General features: G+C 40.7%; 1 protein-coding gene across 3 annotated transcripts in view; it reads left to right on the forward strand.

Moving 5' to 3' along the window:
* The first annotated feature begins 9,640 nt into the window (after positions 1 to 9,640).
* LOC115229772 (lipopolysaccharide-induced tumor necrosis factor-alpha factor homolog) overlaps positions 9,641 to 12,797 on the forward strand; it is a 63,187-nt gene continuing 60,030 nt past the window's right edge. For 2 of the 3 annotated variants that reach the window (XM_036500696.1, XM_029800071.2), the window contains exon 1: positions 9,641 to 9,876. The gene's annotated coding sequence lies outside the window, so the exon portion shown is untranslated. The remainder of the gene's footprint in view (positions 9,877 to 12,797) is intronic. The other variant, XM_029800077.2, reaches the window with a different exon arrangement.

Below are 12,797 nucleotides of genomic sequence, written 5' to 3' on the forward strand. Positions count from 1 at the left end.
CTAGAGTAGAGGTTCCACGTCTCACTGACGTAAAGTAGCGTACGAAAGAAGCGCGCCTGATAGACTGCAATTTTGGTGTTTACAGCCAGTTTTTTGCTTTCCCAGATTCTCTTTGTGAGCCTGGAAAATGTGGAGGACGATTGTTCGATTCGCCTGTTGATGACCAGGGAGAGATCATCAGCGATGGTAGAGCCGAGATAGGTGAAATGATGCACTGCCTCCAGCTTGTAGTTGTTGATGGTGATGGAGGGGGTGTGATTGACCCTTTGACCCATTACTCGGGTCCCCTTCAGACTTGTAGTCAGGCGGAATTCCTGACAGGCCTTTTAGGGTTTGTCCACTTCAGAGGGCGCTGTCAGTGCTGCATCGTCTGCGAACAACATGGCGCGCCTCGGATTTTGCTTTCAGCCTCGACAGACTAAACAGTTTCCCGCTTGATCTGGTGTGGATGGAAATACCATCGGCTGATGTCCCAAATGCATGTTTCAGCATGACTGCAAAGAAAATACCAAATGGGGTGGGGGCGAACACACGGCCCTGTTTCACGCCACTACATCAAACAAACTGTGTGTGTGTGTGTGTGTGTGTGTGTGTGTGTCTGTGTGTGTGTGTGTGCCTGTATGTATATGTGGGTAAATGGATACGAATATGGACAGGTAGTTTTACAGATAGATAGGTACATAGGTAATATGGACAGACGGGCACAAACACACACATACAAATGAAGACTGAAACAGTTGGCCATATACACACAGACACACACACACACACATACATACAAACACACACACACACAAACACAAACATACAAACACAAACATAGACACACACACGGACACACAAAGATACAAACATGAACACACAAGCGCATGGAGAGGCAGAATACATACATACAAACGTGCACATATATATGTGCACACACACACACACACATGCTTGCATACATACATACATACATACATACATACATACATACATACATACATACATACATACATACATACATGCATACATACATACATACTTACATATGTGTACGCATACGCATGCGTGCAAAAAGAAAGAAAAAGAACGCAATTCCGATATCGGACAGAATCAACGACTCTTGAAAAAGGTTGCAAGTTACAACGAAAATTTTAATAAAAATAATTGAGTGGAAATCGGTGGAGTTTGTTAAATTAATAAGACACGAAAAGGGGATGACTTTCCCCAGATGTAATAATAATTAAAAAATCAGTTTAAGGGAAATAACTCAAAAAAATGTATCAGAGTTAATTCCCTTGCCGTTTTATTTTTTTCCTACCTTCTTCTTGAATGATGTCTGCTCTGTCATCGAACCTCGGAGATGCACTTTTATTTTTCTAATGTTTTAAATGGTGATTCTTTAACCCTGGCAGCAACTCGTTTTTATCACCATTATGATCGGCACCATCATGCTCGTTCATTAGAATCATTGTTAACAGAGTTCTTACTTTTGAAAATGGTAGTGGTAAGATGGTGGTGGTGGTGGTGAGCCTTGTGATTGTTATTTTTAACATGCATGCACACACGCGCGCGGGTATGCACCCACAGACACACAGACAAACACACACACACACACAAACACACACACAAACACACACAAACACACACAAAAACACACACACACTTATATACATACGTACGTGAAGACGTTGCCTCGGCCGGCGTAGGGGGTTAGCTTAGGAGACCCCATCCGGAACCTTTGACTAAAATGTCTACCTACAAGGCAGCAGAGCGTTGGATGGTCGTTGACTACGCTGGAGTTCATCCCCAGCATTGAAGCCACGCTACTGAAGTACCACCTCCGATGGGAAGGGCATGTCTCCAGAATGGAGAACCATCGCCTTCCAAAGATTGTCCTGTTTGGCGAACTCTCTACCGGCCACAGAGTGAGAGGAGCTCCGAGGAAGCGCTACAAAGACTGCCTTAAGAAGTCTCTAACAGCATGTCATATTAACCACCAATGCTGGTCAGACCTGGCTGCGGACCGTGATGTCTGGCGCCACACGATCTTCAACGCAGACAGCAAGTTTGAGGAACAAAGAAGAGACGCACTTAAAGACAAGAGACGCAGGAGGAAGGCGTGAGCCGCCTCTGACACCACACCGGATGTTACCTTCGTCTGTGGACACTGCTCATGGACCTGCCTTTCCCATATCGGACTTGTCAGTCATGAGCGTGCATGCACGCGACGTGGACAGCCTTCCTGATCTTCGTTCGCGAAGCCAAGCCATAATAATAATAATAATAATAATATAATAATAATAATAATAATAATAATAATAACGTGAAGACGCATGACTCAGTCGTTAGACCGCCGGGCACATAATCATAGGGAAGTGAGTTCAAATCCCGGACCGGGCTGTGTGCTGTGTTCTTGAGCAAGACACTTCATTTCACATCTCTCTAGTTCACTCAGCTGCAGAAATGAATTGCAACATCACTGGTGCCAAGCTGTATCGGCCCCTTTGCCTTTCCCTTGGGTAACATCGGTGGTGTGGAGAGGGGAGGCTGGTTATGCATGGGTAACTGCTGGTCTTCCATAAACAACCTTACCTGGACTTGTGCCCGGGAGGGGAACTTTCTAGGGGCAATCCCATGGTCAGTCATGACCTAAGGGGTCTTTTCCCTTTTACCCTTTTACACACACACACACACACACACACACACAACACACACACACACACAGGTACACACATACATACACAGATACACACACACATACATACATACATACATACATGCATGCATACATACACACACACACCACACACACACACACACACACACAACACACACACACACACACACACACACACACACACACACACACACACACACACACACACACACACACACACACACACACACACACAACATACATACATACATACATACATACATAAATACATACATCCGACATTTGCATTTTCTTAGACGAAAACCACACTTATTACCAAGTAGGCTTGGTAGGGTTGCCGGCTTAGTCGTCGACGGCCTCACGAGGTACACACCACACACACACACACACACACACACACACACACATATATATATATTATATATATATATACACGTTTATCTTTATGTATTCGTCTTTTGCAAGATTCTTGATGTGAACTCGTGTGTTGAAATAGATATTGTTGTATTTGGGGATGGTCATGTTGCCAGTTTAGCCAATGAAAACACACGCACTATTTGTTCGGTGTTCGCTTGCTTCAACCTAAATAGAAAACTAGAATGGAACACTAGCACACGCCCCCATACCACAACATGACGACACAATAAGATCCCCATAGACTAATAATAGTATGAAACTAATACAATAGATAGATAAATAAATGGAATTAAATAATTAAATACACAAGCAAAGCATAATAAATAAATAAAAAAAGTAAGTAGATAAAGACAAATAAATAAAATGAATAAAATAAATAAAATGAACATGAATAAACCGGGGATACTGATGATGCAGGAAGCACACACGCCCCCGCCCCCATCCCCCACACACACTTACCAAACATAGACACACAAAGGGATATAGACATGCGCAAATAAAGACACATACAACAGGAACACAAAATGGCTGATCGTTAGGGAGGAGAGACTCAAAAAACAAAGAAGAAAGCAAAGGACCACTGATGAGATCACAGAAGTGTGACGGAAGAACCCATCTCATACCGACTTCCCCCTCCTCCTTCGAATTTTCACCAAATGACGAAGCTGAGAGGATCGGGGGGCGGTAGATTGAACGGTGGTAATTCCAGAAAGGACGACACCAGAATTCTATAAATATTTGCTGCTAAAATTTCACCGTGACATGGAGGTTTTCAAAATAATAATTACCTAAATAATACTGCAGGAGACCTTTCAGGGATCTCTAAAAAGCGGATTGCCCGCTAAATCTGACTGTAGGGAAATGAACCCTGACTAATTTATCGATATTGAAAGTCGGTTGTTTAATGACCACCGGTCACGAGATTTAAATGTGGTAGCGATCAGCGAGACTGGAATTTCCAGGATGAACATCGTCGTCGTCGTCGTTGTCCTCTTCCTCCTCCTTCTTCTTCAATTGTGAACCATGTTACGCTTATCTCATGGAGGCGCAATGGCCCAGTGGTTAGGGCAGCGGACTCGCAGTCATAGGATCGCGGTTTCGATTCCCAGACCGGGCGTTGTGAGTGTTTATTGAGCGAAAACACCTAAAGCTCCACGAGGCTCCGGCAGGGGATGGTGGTGATCCCTGCTGTACTCTTTCACCACAACTTTCTCTCACTCTTACTTCCTGTTTCTGTTGTACCTGTATTTCAAGGGCCGGCCTTGTCACTCTCTGTGTCACGCTGAATATCCCCGAGAACTACGTAAAGGGTACACGTGTCTGTGGAGTGCTCAGCCACTTACACGTTAATTTCACGAGCAGGCTGTTTCGTTCATCGGATCAACCGGAACCCTCGTCGTCGTAACCGACGGAGTGCTTCCATCCACGCTTATCTCGGATTGATCAAGTGATTAGTCATATGATCTGCTTTTATCTCCTGAACGCAGCCGAGCAGCCACCCAAGATCCACTGACTATCGCTTGTGTTTGCACGACTGTGGTGTGAGGCTGTACACATCAACATGAGAGCAAAGGAGAGAAAGCAACGAAGGCGTTTGATCCTAACAAACAACACAGACGGGTGTATTTTCTTGAGGAAAAGATAAAAGTGAACGAGAAAATAAACGAGATAAACGAGAGTAGATGCATCATCAACATATTTCCCTGCCAAAAGAAAGCGTTCACTTGTAAAATGGCGCCGTAATTGATAGTGAATATTATTGACTCGTTGTTCAATTTCTCCTCACAAACAAGACATTCTGGGAATAGGTCATACTTCCAGTCCATATTAAATGAAAGTGGAGGATAGATAAAAATCGACACTCTGTCACCTCTTCTGACTCTTAGCTGCATTTAATGAACCTCTTTTACTTTAGAGAGTTGATTTTATGCCACAACGACCAATTATTAATCTGTACAGACTGCCTGTTAGTGTATTTTCGGTGTATTCTGTCGTTACTTGTCATTCGCTTCTTCCTTGCAATAAAACAATTCATTTTGATTGAACTTCTATCTAGAATGTAAACAACAAAGATATTAACAAAACATAGTCAAGTGATCCATACAGAAATGTCTAAACATTCACTAACAGACCACAAATTTTACAAATGGAGCTGGCGAATGATTTCAAACCATACCATCCACATGAAGTAGCCTCCCTTGTTAATGAGTTCAGAACTGTGTTCGGAGTGAAGTGATCGCCTTTCATTTCACTGGTCTGACTTAAAGGCCGAAATGACCTCTCGGTCTGCCTTGACCAATTAGAACTAATTCCATTTATTATTCAACAGTGTATTGAGCATCAAGGACAACTGAAGCTAAATTTTATTTAGCTTTAAAAAGGCATTTGACTGTGTCGTCGGAGAGTTCTTGTAAAGAATTGTCTTTCCCTACGGCGTTCCCCAACATTTTGTTTAAACCTTTAAAGAACTGAAGGCAGCGAGTTGGAGGAATCATTTGAACGTCTGGAAAAAGGCTTAGCAGCATTTCCAACTTCATGTTCTGAGTTCAAATTCCGCCAAGGTCGATTTTGCTTTTCATCGTTTCGGGGTGAATATAATAAGTACCAGTTGATGATTCGTTCGAACTGAAACAAGGAAAATAGACTTCTTCGACATCCTTACTGGAGTGAGTGTTGTAAAGATAAACAATAAACACATTCCATGGAGGAATACGATGGAAACAGCAGACAAAACTGACGTTGCTCGCTAAAGACGATAAAACCTTAGAACCGCCGATCAGAACTGGAACCGAACGGTGGAAGGATTGGTCTGAGAATCAGTATGGAGAAGATCAAAACAAGGAACTTTAGAGAACGTCGAACAACAACGATCGAAAGAAACAGGTCACGTGATCCAAGTAGCAGAGCAACGCCATTTCTAAAGTGACGTGAGGGACATGAGGGAGGCTGATATCATGTGGCTGGATGCTGGAGAGCACGCAGCCAGTAGTAACCAATGAGGTTAACATGCTGCCCAATGGGTTCGAGAGTAGAGGAGGAAACCGTGATTCTGTTTGTGTGAAACTCGGAGTATTTTAAGAATGACTCGCCAAATGTTTGCCTCCGCATCATATAATCATTGTTCCTTTCTTCTGTGCGGATATATAAATGTATGCGTGTGTGTGTGTGTGTGTGTGTGTGTGTGTGGTGTGTGTGTGTGTGCGCGTGCGTGTGTGTGTGTGTGTGTGTGTGTGGTGTGTGTGTGTGTGTGTGTGTGTGTGTTCGCGAGTCTTCCGGTGATGTATATCATTGCGAAAATTGGGAATCGGGCCTTTTTCGAATGAGTTCCTTCGTCGGTGAGAGAAACAATCCATCAGAAATACAGCAACGTTGGATTAACGATGCCATTTTTCGTTTGATCACTGTGATAATAAATAAATAAAACCGCCTCGCTTCTCTCGAAGCCCAAATTAGCCTTAAACTGTTGCATTTTGTAATTAAAAGGGCGTAGTCACATTGTAAATGGCAACTCATCTATTTCATGATATATCCTGATATATCATAACATATTTGTCTCAAGAGATATGAATAAACAAAGGCAATAAATAATATTTCTGCGAAATATTAAGGCGGCGAGCTGGCAGAATCATTAGCACGCCGGGCGAAATGCTTAGTGGTATTGCGTCTGTCGTTGCGTTCTGAGTTCAAATTCCACCGAGGTCGACTTTGCCTTTCATCCTTTCGGGGTCGATAAATTAAGTACCAGTTACGCACTGGGGTCGATGTAATCGACTTAATCCATTTGTCTGTCCTTGTTTGTCCCCTCTATGTTTAGCCCCTTGTGGGCAATAAAGAGACAAATATTTCTGCGAATGAAGTACAAAAGCAAATAGTAATTTAATCTTAGGATAATTTTTATAATGAGGCAACTAAATTTCACCCAGTTACTAATTAGCGGTGTTGTCGCTAACACCATCTCTGGATTTCTCGTGAGAGAGAGAGAGAGAGAGAGAGAGAAAGAGAAAGAGAGAGAGAGTGAGAGAGAGAGAGAGCTAAGACGGAGAATGTTCTTGAGAATTTAATACATAGGAATACAGTAGAAGAGATGTGCGATGTTGACATTGCACTTTGTAAATGGCTGACAATTATATTGTTTTTAGAGCAACATAGAGTGACATTGTTTGCGGTGCCCCAACCGTAACGACAGTCTGTTGGACACGCTTTCTCTCCAACGCGTAATCGCGGCCGGAAGATAAAAAGGAATGGGATGTTAGAATTATTTTATTCTTTTACTTGTTTCAGTCGTTTGACTGCGGCCATGCTGGAGCACCGCATTTAGTCGAGCAAATCGATCCCAGGACTTATTCATGATGTATCATGGCGATGCTTCATGGGAGCACTTTGTAATACTTTGAAATAGTCTCTAGTGCGCTGCAGACCAGATGACGGTAGCTTCGTCAGAGGATATTGCATTTATTTTCTCACCGGTGTTCACTGTTTGATGTTGTTGGGTGGATGGTTGAACTTGAGCGGATGCACAACGGGGTAGATGTGCAATGGGATGCCGTTAGCTTGCTAAAACACTTGATTTGAGTTTACTTCCAGAATGGCGCCCATCAAGTTTAACATTGTAAGACCAGCAAATATTCCAATCTCCAAAAGTTGATATTCTTCAAGGCTGAAGTGGGGCCCACAATGGAGTACTCGGTCCGAATCTGGGACGTTGCTGTTGCTGCTGTTACTCTACTCGCATCGCAGACATCCTGGATCGCATATAGACAAGGACCATTCGACTGATTGCCTTTTAACCACTAACGGACACATTCCAGTCTCTGCTCACCGAGTGCGCTGTCTCTTTTCTCCGCTTTTTTCTTCTTCTTTTCGTTATTAGCCCCCACCCCTACCCACCCACGCATCACTCATGTTGCTTCCACCTCTCACCCTCCGATCTCTCACATCAATCGTTAGGTTCAATCCTTCTGCCTCAAAACCTAATCCCACCAGAATCTATTCCATGCTCATGTCTCTCCTGCAGCTCTTGACCCACAACAATTTACCTGGAATCTTAACGACATCAAGCTCCACTGGTTACGTAGGGTCTGCAAGATCCCATCAACATTTCCCTTCCCCTCAAACTCAACAAGTAAAAAAAAACCAGTCCATCCGATGCGATTCCACACGGCCCCCATTAATCTAGTTTTGCCGAAAAGGCTTCAGTCAACTCAAGCGACTGGTAAAGACATTTGGCCCACGGTGTAATCGAATCGGGACCTCACGGTTATGAAGTAAATGGATTTCTTATTCTTTTTAGACACACCTGATTTCATTACTCTCTCTCTCTCTCTCTCTTTCTGTCACACACACACACACACACGCACATGGACGCATGCCTGCGCGCGCACACACACACACACACACATTAAGCAAAAGAATGCAGGTACTTTTCAGGTAGTGTCAATTACAATTTAATCAAAAGTTGATGAGAAAAGAAAAAAAGTGAGCACACACACACACATGCACATAAATACGGATACACATCACAACATTTTTTTTTTTTCGAAACCTCTAGTTTCATTTTGTAGATGTATGTGATGCGTAGCCGTATGTATGGATACCCCCCACTTTTTTTGTATCGTATTAAATTCCGATATAATTGTAAACTGTACCTATTTCTTTATTACCCACAAGGGGCTAAACACAGAGGGGACAAACAAGGACAGACATAGGTATTAAGTCGATTACTTAATTTATCGACCCCGAAAGGATGAAAGGCAAAGTCGACCTCGGCGGAATTTGAACTCAGAACGTAACGGCAGACGAAATACCGCTAGGCATTTCGTCCGGCGTGCTAACGTCTCTGCCAGCTCGCCGTACCGTCTGAAATGTACTTGTAAAAAGGAGGTTATGGGGAAGCAAAGCCGACTCGTGTCAATTTCCCAAAACTCTTCTCCCCACTCACGGAGAAGAAATTTAAAGTTTCATTAGAAATTATCCCTTTTTCTGAAAGATATGAAGAAACAAAGTCAGTAGGGCACACTTGTGTAGGTATGCCTATACATACTACATGCATACATACATACATTATATATATATATATTATATATATATATATATATATATATATATATATATATATATATATATATATATATATATATATATATACATACACACATACATTACATACATACGTACACACATACATAATACATACATACATACATACATTATATATATATATATATATATACACACACACACATACATACACACACATACATGCACACATACATACGCACACACACACAAACATACACATACACTACATTACACACATACATATATACAGCTACGTATCCACACTCTTTCTATTATTCCTCTTTTTGTCTCTCACTCTCTTGTCTCTCTGTCTCCCTCCTTCTCTTTCTGTTTCTTTAACTGTCTCTCTGATTCCCTCTCTCTCTATTACTCTTTCTAACTTCGACTCTCTCTCACTCTCTCTCTCTCTCTCTCTCTCTCTCTCGTTTCCATTCTCACACTCTCTCTCTCCGTTATTGATTCTACTCACTTTCTGGGGACGTAATACGTCGAAATGCATGACGTCACCTAATTCATTCTCCACCGACCTTAATTGAGTTGGATTACAGCACTTTCGCCACCGCCTCCGCCGCCTCCCGCCACAGTCGCCGCCCTTTTTATTGCCGAGTACCTTTAACCAAACAACAAATATTTAGTTCCAGCCGCAGCTTTCGCTTTCACATTAAATACCTTCGGAACAACAACACACACACCTCAACCGTTTATATTCCTCAACACAAGTAAGTCGCCTTTTTCTCTCTCTTTAATCATTTCGGTTATTATTTTAGCAATCAATGAGTTTAAATGGAATTAAGGGCGAAATGCATCTCGGCCGATTCCTCTTTCTTTGCATTTTAAATACGTAAACTTGATCATCCTCAATATTTTACTTAAGGATTAATGACAATATATATATATGTAATATATATATATATATATATATATATATATATATTTTCATTTTAGAACCAGTTATAAAAAGTATATAATGCGTTTTTTGAGGGGTTTTTTTCTTGGTAATTTGCACTTATATTACATCATAAATCGATTTAATTTTGTGGATATAGAATTCTGACAATTCTCACAAACTAGGGAAAAGCCCTTAATCATATATTCAATGTTCAAGAGACACGCTTAAGAACCTAAAATAAATTAAATATTTTAAAAACACTCTCGCTAAAATTATTCCGTGGTAATTTTCGGCGATTTTTCGACATCGAAAGATACCTCGAAAGATACCTGTTATTTTGGAAACTTTTCCACCGGAAGAATTTTATTTCTGTTGTGTGATGGAAGAGTTTTTCTTTTTTCTTTTTACACAAAATCACTCAGCTATTTCGTGTGTTGAGAAAGATTTTATTACGCAAAGCCGAGGGAAAACAAAATTAGTAGAAATATATGGATATAATCAATGCTGGAAAAGTTATCCCATGGAATAATAATAATTAATTCCCGTTTATTGGCCACAAGGGCTAACAAAAATCAAATAAAACATGTAAGGACGAAAGTTACAAAAATAATAATAATAATAACAGAAAAATGTTATTCATTAACAAATTACAATTAAGGAGATTTGTTTTCCACCTTTCTATTAAAAAAAAATGTGTGTATATATATATATATATATATATATATATATATATATATATATATATTGTGTGTGTGTGTATGCGACAAAAGCGTTCCTTTTCACACGAATGGTAGCGGAAAATATGAGTTTTATTTTACTTTGTTTCATCATATCTATAAATATATAAATATATTGAGGGTACGACGAAAGAGATTCCTAGATTCATCAATGCCAATGTGAAATAGGGGGGGGGACATTTTTTCCGCACCCTGGACACACACACACACACTCGCACGCGCGCACTTGTTCCAGTTGTTGGTCATTTCAATAGAATGCCGAGAGTCTGGGACGGTTGCACTGCACGAACAAATACTATTCTTGAAGAGATCCGTGTCAACAACTACAAAAAACAAAAAAATCTGTTTTTATTTTAAGCTCCAAAATATCGATTGCCTTACATTGACGCACAAGTCGGCATATTTGAAAGGGAGGTCGGTGAAGATAAAGCAGTCTTGCGTGTGTCAAGTGCTTATTTATCGATCCCATCAAGATGTCACCTCTCTGTGTCTATTCCATTGTCGTTAAATTCTTTGAAGTCTTCATAAATTCTAAGGAAGAGGCTGTGAATTGTTTTGGTGTTGGAATATTGTTTTTGGTAGTTAAGGGTTGAATTTTCAGACATCCAAACCAGGAATATCTCTGACAGCTTCAAAGGAGACAAAAGCGTATTTCATAACGCAAATAATGGCGTAAAAAAAATGTAATTGGCGTTTATATATATATATATATAATCACAATAATGTGTGCGTATAGTATACATGTATGTATATATATCTGTTTGTGTGTAATTCTTGGCGTCTGGGTTTCATGTCACTGCTATCGTCAGATTTAAAAGTCGAATCGCAAGAAAAATATTTAAACCAACAATACTCTACATCAAGCATTGAGTACTCCTTTTGTTGACAAACTCCAACATTTGTATGAGCTCCTTGTACTTCGGTACATTTCATGTTAAAACTTGAAGGCACTAACCCAACGAGGGAACCCTTAAGTGTTCGCTCAAATTGTTCGATACAACAACCAAATCTCCTCACGTTGGTCAATTTAGCCATCAATATACAAAAAAAAAAAAATCTTGCTGAACCGCTTTTAGAAGGGTCTTAGGAACTGGTCTGTCGTATTTGTGGTTAAATATAAACAAATCTCACCATCAAACGTCTCTGTCCAACAGAACAAGTGCGTGCTGTTGACAATCTTGTTAATATCTCATTTATTAAGTAGTAATTAATATCGGTTTCGAGTTTTGGTACAAGGCCAGCAATTTTAGGGGATTGGGATAAGTCGATCACATCAACCCAATGTTCAACCGGTACTTACTTTATCGACCCCTAAAGGATGAATATCAAATTCGACCTCAGCGAAATATGAACACGGAACGTAAAGACGGACGAAATACTGCTAAACGTTTTATCCGGCATGCTGACGATTCTGCCAGTTTGTCGCCTCACCAAGTGGTAAATAATATTAGGATATTTCTGATAATGTAAACAGGAATGGAATGGGGTTTTGGAAATGCAGGATTTTGTGTGATATTGCTTGGCTGTTTATTCTGTACATTTTCGGGTGATTGCCCCACCCCTCTCTCAATCTCTCTGTGTGTGCAGGAGGTGTGAGCTTGGGTAGGTCCCTATACATTTGACAACTTGTTAATATGCAACCAGGGACTATTGCTAACAATAATATGTTGTGGTTATCAAGACCACACGGCATCTGTCTGTCTGTCTGTGTGTCACTCTGGATAAGGTTTTCATTATAGCAAGAATAACTTGGAGCATTCTGGCCTTTGGCGTCGAGCTTGAAATTTTGCGTAGTTACCTGTCTGCTTTTTAATTATTTCACCTTCTAACATCTCTCGTCACCTCCACCACAATTTATATATTTGTTCTGTTAATTGTGTAGCGATGCCTTCCTTTGATAATATTGTTTGCCAATTACGCGTTACACGAACACAAACATATACATACACGTACACCTACAGGTACAGATTAATACACACACACACACACACACACATATATATATATATATTAT

The sequence above is a fragment of the Octopus sinensis genome, linkage group LG2, assembly GCF_006345805.1.
Source record: "Octopus sinensis linkage group LG2, ASM634580v1, whole genome shotgun sequence".
Taxonomy (NCBI): Eukaryota; Metazoa; Mollusca; class Cephalopoda; order Octopoda; family Octopodidae; genus Octopus; species Octopus sinensis.